This window comes from Hibiscus syriacus, unplaced genomic scaffold (genome assembly GCF_006381635.1).
Source record: "Hibiscus syriacus cultivar Baekdansim isolate YM2019G1 unplaced genomic scaffold, ASM638163v2 tig00117017_pilon, whole genome shotgun sequence".
Classification (NCBI taxonomy): Eukaryota; Viridiplantae; Streptophyta; class Magnoliopsida; order Malvales; family Malvaceae; genus Hibiscus; species Hibiscus syriacus.
In genome coordinates, this window is record NW_024063526.1 from 4,802,963 (window position 1) to 4,816,346 (window position 13,384).

The 13,384-nt window shown below is 33.6% G+C and overlaps 1 pseudogene; it reads right to left on the reverse strand.

Moving 5' to 3' along the window:
- Window positions 1-3,690: 3,690 nt before the first annotated feature.
- On the reverse strand, window positions 3,691-4,938 carry LOC120195673 (annotated as a pseudogene).
- Window positions 4,939-13,384: the final 8,446 nt, after the last annotated feature.

Consider the following 13,384-nt stretch of genomic DNA (forward strand, 5'->3'; position numbering starts at 1 on the left):
TCTTCCCCAAATGCCATCAAGCACAAGTTAGCTACTTCTTGTTCCTCTTCATCGGAACTTTCTTCATCGCTCCATGTAGCCACATGAGCCCTGTGCTTATTCTTTGATTGACCCTTTTTCTTTAATTGTGGGCAATCATATTTGATATGCCCTGGCTTTTTGCATTCGTAGCAAATGATTGGGTCCTTCTCTTTCGGTTCATTTTTGAGGCCTTCATTTCGTTTGAATTTTCTTCCTCGATAAGGTCTCATCATTTTTCTGAACCGTTTGGTAAACAATGTCATTTCCTCGTCATCGTCATTCGAATCACTCTCATATTTTGTGGATTTGAGAGCAACTCCAATGTTTTTCTCCTTCTCCTTCTCCTTTGGTGTCTCGTCAATCTTGTCGAGGTCCACCTCATCTTCGAGCATCATTTCATGAGTGAGGAGTGACCCAATTAGCTCTTTAAGAGTTAAGGACGTTAAGTCCTTAGACTCGATGATTGCCGTCTTCTTTGATTGCCACGATTTTGGGAGGGAGTAGACTAACTTCCTCACAAGCTTTTCATTTGAAATGATCTCTCCATATGATTTGAGACCATTGACAATCGTTGAAAATCTATCCGTCATAGCTTTGATATCTTCATTTGGTTTCATCCTGAAATTTTCATAGCTATGCGTTAGAATACTAATTTTAGATTTCTTTACGTCATCGGTACCTTCATGAGTGACTTGAAGTTTGTCCCATATTTCTTTGGCGGTTGTACACGATGAAACTCTTATGTATTCATCTGGTCCAAGAGCACAAAAAATGTTATAGATGGCTTTGGAGTTGAGCTGGAACATTCTTGTCTCTCCTTCACTCCACAACCTTGGATGAGTGAGAGGTTTGATGTATCCTTCTTCTACAGCATTCCATGCTCCCATGTCACTTGCTTGAATGAAGTACATCATTCTATTCTTCCAATAGGCATAGTTAGCTCCATTGAAGTAAGGAGGCTTGTTGACGGGCATCGAATCGAGATCGGAGTCGAAGTTTGAAGCGGAGGCCATTGATGACTTTGATTATCGATATAACTCTTCCCAAATCGACTCAAGAGGCGATTAAACCTTCAAATGAGTTAGGCTCTGATGCCAATTGTTGAGTTAATCGATTGACTGAATCGGCCAAGAGGGGGGTGAATTGGCAATAAAAAATTTTGTGGAAGCTTTTGAAGAAAATTGAAAGAAATTGCACAGTGATTTAGAGTGGTTCGACCTTATCAACCAAAGTCTACGTCCACTACCTTAGCTATCCACACTAAGGATTTTCCAACAAATTCACTAATTTTTTCTTTCTTTTGAGGCCAAAGAGATAACCTTACAACTCCCTCAAGAATATACCCCAATTCTTGAGAACACTCTTTTCTCAAAGAGAAATACAAATTTGCAAACTTACAAGAAAAACTTCACAAGGCAAATATGTTTGCACAATTCTAGAACAAAGAAAGAACACTCAAGAATAAATACAATTGAGCACAATAAGTGTTCTTGAAAGCAAAATGAATATTGAATGAAAAATAGGCTTGAAATGCTCAAACTTGAGGTTTGATGCTTTCTCTTTGATTCTCTCTTGATTCTAATTGCTTGATGTTTCTTGTTATTGATCAATAACTTCTAAGCTTGCTTAAATACACCTTGAATCACTTTTGAACGTTGGGGATGATTAGAGAAAATAATATAGCCGTTTTAGTGTGAAAACAATTAATAAAACAGTTTGGAGCGTGGGGGAATCGGTACCCCCTATGGGGAATCGGTTCCCTAAGTGTAAAATTCAAATATTTTGACCGTTATACAAAGGGGGGAATCGGTACCCCCTGGGAGGGAATTGGTTCCCTCCGAGCATACTAGAATTCTCAGAGCCAAACCATTCAGGGGGGAATCGGTTCCCTCTGAGCAATCTTGAATTTTTGGCTTTGAAATGGTTCGAAATACTTTGTAAAATTATTTTGAAATTGTTTTAATATTAAAACTTAATTTTACACTTTGAGTAAGGATTAAAAATGATCTTTGAGAGATTTGGAGTAATGTTTTGATATTCGAATAATTCTATCGAATATACTTAGAAAATCATTTGGAAAATCTTAAAATTCATTTAACTTAATTTGTTATATCGAAATATCAAAATGTTTTCAACATCAGGCATGAAAGAGTTATAAATTAGTTTGTTTCTAAATGTTTAACTTGCCAGCAAGTAAAGTAGAGCATCAAGTGCCCGCAAGATTATTGCAACCTATTTCCATTCCTTAGTGGAAATGAGAAAGAGTTACGATAAATTTGTCACAGGGCTACCTTTGACACCCCAAAAAAAGACTCAATATGGGTGATTCACTACAGCAAAACAGGTTTTTAGCGGTGTTTTTTTAGTCATATAGCGGTGTTCTTAAGCGCCGCTAAAAACTTTTGTGGTGCAAAAACAAATACTGCAAAGGTAGCGGCGTTTTTCGTTCACAAACACCGCTAAAGGTAAGGATATTTAGCGGCGTTTTTTACAAACGACGCTATTTATCTTTTCTTTTGTGGCATTTTATCCCAAAAAGCCACTAAATATTCTGACATATAGTAACATTTTTTCCCAAAAGCGCCATTAAATGTTATGTCATATAGTGGCGTTTGTGAATTAAAACACCGATATTGACTACGTATAAAGTGACTTTTATGTATAAATGACGTAAAAGATATAGAACTTTAGTAGCGTTTTTCAAAAATGCCAGTATTGATTATGTATTTAGTGGCGTTTTTTATACAAACGTCGCGAATTGAAACTAATTTTTCAAATGTTGTTTTCTACTCTTTTGTTACCCTAATTTAAAATTTTAACCTATAACATTATCCAATAAACTTGACATCATAACAAGAAACTTGAAATTCATAATAATAAATCAAAGTTTACATTAACGTAAAATATAATGTAGTTCAACATTATTAACTAGAATAAACAATAATACGAGGCATAACCACTAAAAAGTATAACAATACTCAAATCCGAAAACCCTTCAAAAAATAGCTGCCAATCCCACAGTTTCCCCCACATCGATTCTATTTTCCAAAGAATTGAGTGAACTGCGTGGCCTTGCTGAAAGGTGGAACATAATCAAATTAGTCAGGACATGTCATAGAACATTAAAGAACAGCAAAATCACAAACACCAGAATAGACCCATTTTTCCAGATGTGTCGCCTTAAATACAACTGAAAAACACCCACAGTTGTAAAGAACAAAGAAAACATTTTACAGAGAAAAACCAATTACAGCAAAGAAAAAGAAAACATTTTACAGTTGCAATGCAGCATCAAGTTGAATCCCCCTAGGAAGCATGAAACTTAGAGTTACGGACATACTGAAACCATCAATGAACAACATTGTAATTGCATTTTATTAACAATTCATTCTAACATTCATAAAAACTAATCCTATCACAACTGCAAACTTAACTTCTCTTGAACAATTAACATTAAACAACTCTGAGCTTAATGATTAACAACCAACTAGAAAATAAAACAAATATGCATGGAAAAAACAGAAAGCCGTAAAACGGATGCTAGGAACCCAATAATGACATCATCCAAACAACTAGGGGAAAGGGAAAAAAACTAAAAATCGTAAGAATCGTTTTCTTTTTCCTTTTTCAAGCTAGTATACATTACTCATGAAATAATATAAGAAAGTATTACCGTAATACCAAAATGAAGAAGAAAATGAGGAAAGGTACATAAAGTACAAGCCATAGGGCCCAACCTATGCAAGTGACAAGCAAGAGGAAACAGCCGAGTTCCATTTTGTGGGAGAAGAAGCATGGTGATGTCCATCTTGGAGAGGGAAAGTATGGAGACGGAAAGGAGGTTTCAAAATGGGACCTTTGTAAAATGCAAGAGTGACAACCCCGGCCTTGCACACCACTATACCACCAACTTTTACATTGCCAGGGACACTTTTCACTCTCACCTTCTCCATCCTGTTAAACCAATCACATGATCACTTTTAGCCCTCAATGATGATTGAAATAATAAATTAACTCATCTGATTTTGAATAGTTAAGAGTTTTATGATTTGAATTTTATCTTGATTCAGTTTCAAAAAAATAAATCATAGTACAACTGTTTGATGAAAAAATGGAGATATAAATAAGAACTTGTGGTAAGAGTGGACGTTCTATGACGGAGGTTGTAGCCCACCATTGGTTTCGGTCAAGGATACAGGATGAAACCCTTGCAATATGAATCTTATTTTGTTTTGAGATCATTTTTACTGTCATTATCTCTCTTATAGTATAACAAGAATATTATTCGAATATAAATTATCGATGCAAATCCTTTTCTCAGATGAAAATGTGAAAGGAAGACAAAACATAAGGATTATTTAGTAAGAAAGAAAGTAATTAAACATGCCTGAGTAAAACAGCAAAGGCAAATGTTATGACGGGAATGCAATTAATGGAGGCAGCGCCAAGACTTGCAGATGTGTAAATCAGAGCTACTCCATAAATATTCGAAGATAAAGTAATCCTGATTCAAAACGAAATAAATTATAATAATAATAATAATAATAAAAAGAAGAAGAAGAAAACGTCTAACTCTTAACGAATTTCATCAGAGATTTTCGAAGCATTTACGTACCCCAGAAAAGCAAGCATGAAAATCTTGCAGAAAGTCACTATTGAAAGTGGCTTGGCGTTTTTCTGGAATAACTGGGAAATTTTTAGTCTCTCAACTAATATGAATGTTTATGAAGAAAAGATTGTATTACCCTTCGAAAATCATGGTGAAAGGGAGCATGAAAATTGTTCCAGCAACTTGTCTGAAAAGACGAACACAGATATACTCATACCCATATTGAATACAGCCTTGGAGAGGAAGATCATGCCAGAAGAAAGAGCATGCACCAGAAGAGCCACAAAGAAAGGCTTCTTTAACCCCATAATGGTATCATTTTTTTTCTTGCTAGTGGTTCATCATAATGGTATCTTTTTTTTTCTTGTTTTATTTCCACTTAAAGAAATAACCAACTGTTTCTGGCAACTACTTGGATTTCTTAATGTAAATATTACAGCTTAGAGCCTAAAGGTCAGCATAGACAACATTTATAGGTCAGCTCACTTGTTCTTTGTGACTTAACGTATGGTATCAGTACCTATGAATGAGTGGTGCTTAAAGTTATACCAATTATAGTGGTCTGAATTCTCACCTAATTCCTATTTTAACTTCTTGTCTAATTAAGGATTTTAACCAATTCGTTAAGTCGGATCGATAATTACCTTTTAAAGATAAGATATAACATTTACAAACTATATTTTTTTTTACAAATGATTAAGATATAACTACTCTATTTTCTTTAAAACTAAATTAAAATATCTCATTCTTTACAATAGTTAAAGATGCGGACAAAAATACTTCTCCAAGTAATTATTGACAAGTTGAAAGCTCGCAAAACAATAAATGAAAGATATACAATGAAACACAAATGAGAAATATATACAAGAAAAATTTAAAATGAAATTTGAATTATATTATCTTAATTTGGTTGCTTGAGAAGTCTTGGATGTATGTTTATAGTGAGGCAGCTCTTATAGTCAATGGAAGTGAATTATAACCATTTGAAAATTAATTCTCTAATAACCTTTTAATATTATGATAAAAGTATCTGCACCCCTTTAAAATATAATTGTTAGAGGTTCAAAATCGTGTTTTGGACAATAAAGTATCAATACTTGCATTATTGATGAACCATACTTGTACATGAACACTACATCAAAACAAGTGAAGAATGACGAAATGAAAAAATGAAGAATGACGATAGAAAATTGAATGAAAAGCCGGATTCAGATCAGAAATGAACTAAGAACAAAGGAGCAAATTCATATCAGAAAAGTCGAATTGAGAATAAAAAAAAAGCAAAAGAAAATTAAATGAAGGTGAAGAATGACGAAATGACTACCTTTTATCTCATTTCTTATTTGTAATCAAACTCTAGATTTAAGAAAGAAACAAAAATGGAGCGAACAGAGAGACATTTGCAATGCAAATAGACAGGAAGCGATCGTACCTTTTAGGAAAGACAAAACTGGGAACTGCACCTGCGATGGGGTCTTCAGTTTAACATCTGAAAATCAGAACGAAAATCAAAATGGCTGAAACAATTTTCTTTTTAATTTTGTTTCCATCTTAAACTGAATATAAAAATAAGGTAAGATTACATTAATCCCTTTCTTTCTTTCTTTCTTTCTTTCTAATAGATGCAATTTTGGATTTTGAAACCTGAAGAAAAAAATTAGACAGCTCCTTTGGGGGAAAATTGCAAAAAAATCAATTTGATAAGAAAATAATCTTGCAATCGAAACAATTTTAGTGTAAAATAACTTCTATTTAGGAACCAAAACATGCCAATGTAGATAGAGCTAGACTAACCTTCTTAAGAAACCAAGCCCTCCTCCCCAGCTTTCTGTGTTCTAGTAGGAGCCAACTCGATGGAGGAGATGATGCACCTGGAAGCACGGCGAGCGCCGATGACGCTCTTATAAGCGACGGAAAGGAGGTTTTGTTCCTCGACGATGAGCTCCTCATTTTCGGTGAAAGCAGAGACTTTCTCCATGAACTCGACCATTTCCTCAGAGCGTTCGGCTTGCCATATAGACATTTTCCTGGTGGGGAGAATAAGTAGCAGCGGGGGCCATTGTCGAGAGTGGGTGAGGCAAAAGGCAAAGCTAGTAAGAGTAAAGACTAAAATGAAAGAGGTAGGTTTTGAAAATGATAAGATGTGAGATTTGGGGGACTTTTTTTTTGGCAAATGCGATGATTGCGTTGAGGGAGGAGGATCAAATATGAACCATTGGATAGGCAAAAGCAGAGTAAAGACTAAATATTTAGCGGCGCTTGTATACAAACGCCACTAAAGTACGAATATTTAGTTGCGTTTATGCTTAAAACGCCACTAAAATACAAACCTTTAGCGGCGTTTGTATAAAAATGCTACTAAAGTATGAGTCTTTAGCGGTGTTTGTGCTTAAAACGCCACTAAAGTATGGCCTTTAGCGGCGTTTGTATAAAAACATCACTAAAGTATGATTTTTTAGCGGCTTTCATACAAAAACACCAGTAAAGTATGAGTCTTTGGCTACATTTGTATACAAACGACACTAAAGTACAATATTTAGCAGCATTTATACAAAAATGCCACTAAAGTACAAGTATTTAGTGGCGTTTGTACTTAAAACGCCATTAAAGTACAAGTCTTTAGTGGCGTTTGTACAAAAATGCCACTAAACTATAATATTTAGCGGCGTTTATATGAAAACTCCACTAAAGTACGAGTATTTACCAGCGTTTGTTCAAACAATGCCGCTAAAACCCCATTTTGCTGTAATGATTATGGATAGATTGACCAAGTCAACTCATTTCATCCCAATTTGAATTGATTACTCTATGGATATGTATGTTTAATTATACATTAAGGAGCTTGTTCGACTATATTGAATGCTTGTCTTGATTATCTCAAAGAGATCTAAGGTTCATTTTAAGATTTTGGAAATCTTTGCATAAAGCCTTGGGGACTTAACTTAACTTCATCACTGCTTTTCATTCTTAGACAGATGGGCAATCCAAATGAACTATTCAAAATTTGGAAGATATGCTAAGAGCATGGTTGATTAAATTCAAAGAATCATGGGAAAAGTGCTTGCCTTCGGCTGAATTTGCTTATAATAATAGTTATCAAGCAAATATCAAGATTGCTAGCTTCTTATAAAGCCTTATATGAAAAAAGTGTAGAACTCCTTTTTAATTGAAATGAGCTTAAGGATGAGGACATAGTCAAGACTAACCTAATTAAGAAAGCCAGGGACAAAGTGAAGATTATTCAAGATAATATTAAGATTGTCGGTGATCGACATAAGTCTTATTCAGACTTGAAAAGAAAAGTGATTGAATGCCAAGTTGGTGATAAAATATTTCTTAAAGTATCATTGTGGAAAAAGGTGCTACGATTTGGATGAAAAGGAAAACAAAGGTTGAGATTTATTGGTCATTATGAGGTTGTAAAAAGAGTTGGTCCATTGGATTATCAGTTGACGTTACCTCCAGAAATGGAAAAGATTCATAATGTATTTCATGTGTCGATGCTTCAAAGGTATTGTTCAGATCCTTAACATGTCATCATACCAGAAGAGATTAAGATTCAAATATATTTGACCTATAAGGAAGAATCGATAAAAATATTAGAACACAGAGTCAAAGAACTTTGGAACAAGACGATACCACTTCTTAAAGATCTTTGAAGAAATCACAAAGTCGAGGAAACTACATATGAAACAGAGGAAGACATGAGAAAGAAATATCCTCATATTTTTTGTATCAGGTATGTACTGAAAATTCAAGAATGAAAATATTCTTATTCATTTAAAGAGTTACAAGATGCCTATGATGAGTTTTATTTGGAAATTGAGACCAATAATTCCAAATATAATAAATTAATTTCAAATTTTAAAGTTGAAAATGATTTGATTTTGAAAGCAAAAGTTGATTTAGAAAAACAAAATGAAATGTTAAAAAATGATTTCGAGCTTTCAAAAATAAAAATCAATGATTTAGAAAAAGGAAATTTTGATTTGAAAGTTAAACTTGAAAGCTTAACAAAAGAAAAATAATTAATTTCTAAAAATAACTCGTTCTGTTTAAAAATGGCAAAATGCTCACATCGTCATTTTCATAGTCATTTGGAACACACTTGTCCTTTAAAAACAGGAAAATGATTTAAAATTAGACAAGTATGGGTTCCTAAAGGAACAATGAGCATTGAAACTAATGTTCAAGGATACAAAGCAATTTGGATACCAAAATCCAAATAAATGTCTCTTGTAGGTGTGTGGGAGCAATGGTGATGAAAGTGAGGATACTTGAATTCTCTAGCCACACTTGATATGGAATGGGTAACCTCTAAGCTTATTTTGATTATCTTGCGTAATTGGTTGCTCATTTAGTTTAAGCATGCAAGAGTTTTTATTTTTAATAATTTTATGTTTTCTATCTCATGTATGTTAAAAAGTGTTGTGATGAACATTTTCTAAAGTTTTAATGATTTTTCATAAATGTTTTTTCATCATAATTAATTTTGATCAAAATTAGTTTTAATGCTTTGTTTTTACGAATTTTAATTTTTGACCTTAATTTAAATGTTTATGCATGTGATTTTTTATTGAAAATGATATCTCTCTAACAATTGTTATCAATTTTTCAAATGCATAATATTTTTTAATAGCTTTATGCACGTACACTTAAATACAACAATTGGTATTGCATAAAATATATTAGACTTTGATATATTGAATTTCTTGTGCTACTAACTTGTTTGTTCATCTTTGTTGAAATTCAATGTCTTTTAAGTGTCAAACTTTTAAAGTCAAATTTTTGTTTTTCAAATGATTTTAATGTTAAAATTATTATTTACTCTCCATTGTTATTTTGAACCTTAAAGTTTGAATTATTTTTGATATAACAAAAGGGGGAGCTTTAATATTTTCTAAATAATTCTCTTTTTCATTAAATGTTTTAATAAGGGGGAGCTTTTGCCAAAAACTATTTTTCAAAGGTTTTGTTATATCAAAAAGGGGAGATTGTAGAACTTATATTTTGATATAACAAATAAGGGCAAAATGTTTGTTGGACTAAATTGAATTTATTCAAAGTTTTCAAAGATAATTCAAAGTCCAACTAAATTTGAAAGATATGTGTTCATTGTTTCTAAACTTTATCAAAACTTTAAAATGAGTCTTTTAAGTTCAAATTATATTAAAAATATCTTTCAAATACTTTAGAATTATTTTCAAAGTCTTGTATTTCTCAAAATTTCAAAAACTATTCTTTTAAACAAGCTTTGACCAGAAGTTTCAAAACTTCTACAAGAATTTCAAAACTTTCTAAGACAGATTCTCAAAAAGTTTTGATACTTTTCAAGAGTTTCGAAACGATCTTAAGAGTTTCGAAACTTTACCTAAAGTTACGATACTTTGTGTCGAACGGTCAAATTTTTCCAACAGCTCTATCGAAGAGTTTCGAAACTTTCCCCAGAGTTTCGAAACCTTGTGTGCAGAAAGTCTTCCAAAGGCTCCAAACCTTCCAAAACTGTCACACCCCAATTTAGGGATAAGTTTTAAAAATTTTAAAGTATTGAATTTAAGTGGTATTTTGGAAGAAATTGAAAATTAAAGTGTAAAATCACAAAGTTGGCCGACCATTTTAGGATATACAAGAAATTCAAGGACCCAATTCTGAATTTACCCATTTTTCTTATATGTTGAAAAATAAAACCCCTTCACGAGCTTTTTCCCATAATATTTTCCCCAATTTCCTTCCTCGTTAACCCTCATTTGTAGCTCTGGTTCTCCACCGTCCGGCAACCATTCGTCGATTCGAAACCACCAATAGACTCACCATTGAACGGAGAACAAATCTGGACCTTTATTATCTTGTGAATCGGCGTTGTTCCCCTAAAAATCAACCAGAAGCTTTGTCAGTTTTAACTCGATCGCCATTGGTTTTCCGTCGATTTCGGTCGATCTGGCCACCCGTTCATCACACCTCCTACACCATCGGACTCACCATCAACGTGCACTCAAAACCCAACCAAAATAGTCACGTTCTTTTTGCTCCATCATCGTCACTCACCAGCCACCGTCGGATAAGTTGGTACGTTTTAAAAAAAATTTACAATACGTTATTTTTTAATGAAAAATAACACTTGCACGAGACTCTTGAGGTCTCGATCTACAAATCTGGAAATTTTCACGCCGATCTGACGACCGAAGCCACCGCACCAGCCGCACGCGCCGCCCCCTGAGAGTGGGCGTCGTCTGTCATCCAAGGGAGCTGTTTGAGCCGAGCCGCCTGGACCAAACCGTTGACTGTTGAAGCCGTTGACCGTTGACTTTGACAAAAAAGTCAATATTTTCAAAAAGTCATATTTTATTTTTTTTGACATCCTAAGTCCGATTCCAAAGTCTGTTTCACCAAATTCGAACTCGGTAAGTTGTTTTTCACTGATTAATCACCAGATTCGATCTGTTTTCGCATTTAAGCTCCATTTTTGATGAAATTTATGTTGTTATGCATTTGAGGAATTATTGGAAGTTGAATTAAAGATCGAGGGTGTTAGAATGAAATTTAAATGGTCGATTAATATGGCACAGAAATCGAGGTAATACATTACTACCATTTCATTCTTTATGGAACATGTTGGTATTGGTAAATACATGAATAAAGAAATGTTTGGCATTATCTGGGTAGTTAATTAATTCCTACACTCGATACGAGTGCTCTAAAAAGTTGGTAGCTAAATAAAGTTCTAATGACTTGTACAAGGAATTGGAAGTTTGATAAGGAATAATTTCAAGTTTAGAGATTATTCGAAAAAAGTAATTAACCCTAGGATCTTTAAATTCTATTTATCCTTGTTAAGAGTTTTAATACCGAAATTACATGGTTAAGGAATAATAAAACTACCCTTGAGAGGTAAAAATAGTCTGAGTTGACTGAATGAGAATGTACCCTGAGAATTCATACTTAAACCGATAAATTACTGATTTAATTGTTGAGATCCTACTTTTGTATAGAAAATTCCTGATAATTCGTTAGTAACATCTAAGAAGACATTTGACCTAGAAATCTCCGAGTTATGAGACTTGAAGAATAGTTTATCAATGGTGTTATTTTGTCAGAATTGTTCGAAAGAACTAGAATAGATGATAAGTTTGAATTAAATAATAAGATCGGACGGAATGAAATGATTGAAATACCCTAGATCTATAAAATGACCAAATTACCCCTGTAATAGAAATGACACAAGAATAACATCAAGCCCATGAATGATTGGATATTCTTCAACTTTGAAATAATTGGAATAACATTGGGTACCAAAATGACTAAAATACCCTTATGGCCTAGACTAAGTAAATGTCTTGGATTAATTAAGGAATCCAAATAAACATTGGTGTTGTACTACCCTTAAAAGTTATGGAACACAACTTAAGTGAGGCGATCAACCCTAATGATATGCCAGTACCTGAATGGAACATATATCACTTGAATGTGTGTTTGTATTCTCAAGTTTATATCAATGATAATTTTGGAAGTACTCAACTCAGCTCAACTCTAGGTCACATTTGGTACTAAGAAGTGGATATTCATTAGACAAATCAACCACGAAGATCAAATTGAACTGAACGGAAGTACAATATGTATCCAAAATACATAAACGTTTGAATTACTCTAGAAAACTCTAGAGTAACCGGGATAGACTTGACTAATAAATGAACTAAGGAACCTTAATGACTGAGGATTAAGTAAGTGATTGGGATAAGTCTGGAAACTTGGTGAACTTACATGATGTATTATCCATATGGGTTATGAACCATAAATCAAGTACGCTGACATTTCCTGATATAGTTAAAACATTGAAATGAAATAAAGACCATTAAAATATATGTTCGTCTCCTTAATATCCATTCACCGATGACTCAGAAGATGATTTATGGACAAGAATAGTTGGTATTGAAGAGTGAATACCTAAAAGGTCAACGAAAGGACCGGCCAACATGCATTAGTTCTGGGAGTTGTTTAGCTTGAGTTATTTCGATACACACAGACTGTAAATGTCCTGAACCTTCATTTTTTCCTTATCAGCTCAAATCACATTCTGAATAACTGATGATTCTGTCCGTTAATGAACTCTTGCTATTTTGATTTTAACTTCCGACATTTTGTCGGTATACTAAAGATTCGTGTTTCTCTGACCGATAAGATTATCTAGTATCTCTGAATAATATCTGGAAACTCTAGTGTGTTCCCTAATCACATGAATGTTTTATATGATTTCCGATCTGAATTATGTTATGATACTTGACCTGGCTTTTGTTATGATACATGACCTGGATTCTGTTCGGATACCTAGCCTGGATCCTGTTTTGATATCTGACCTGAATTATGTTTTGATTTTTGAATCTCCGTTTACTGATGGAAAATGTTTTATTTGGGGGTGTTGTTGGAGGAAGTATACTTACAGGCTCCTCGGCTTTGTGCTCAGGGCCTTACTGGACGTGACGATGGGTGTATGGCTCTGGGAACCTACACATTTTGGAAGTGTTCGGTTAGGGGAATTACTATGGTTTTTGAATTTTAAAAATATGTTTTAAAAAGATTTGTATCTTTTCACTGGTTTAGCGAGAACATACTAGATAACATATTATGTATCTTCCCTCTGAACTAAAAGCTTACTATCTGTTACTACCTGAGATATCAGTGGGACCTCAGCTTAGCCTAAAAATTTGTAGATGTCTAAACCAATAAGGAAATATATGTTTATATGTATCTGCACGTTCT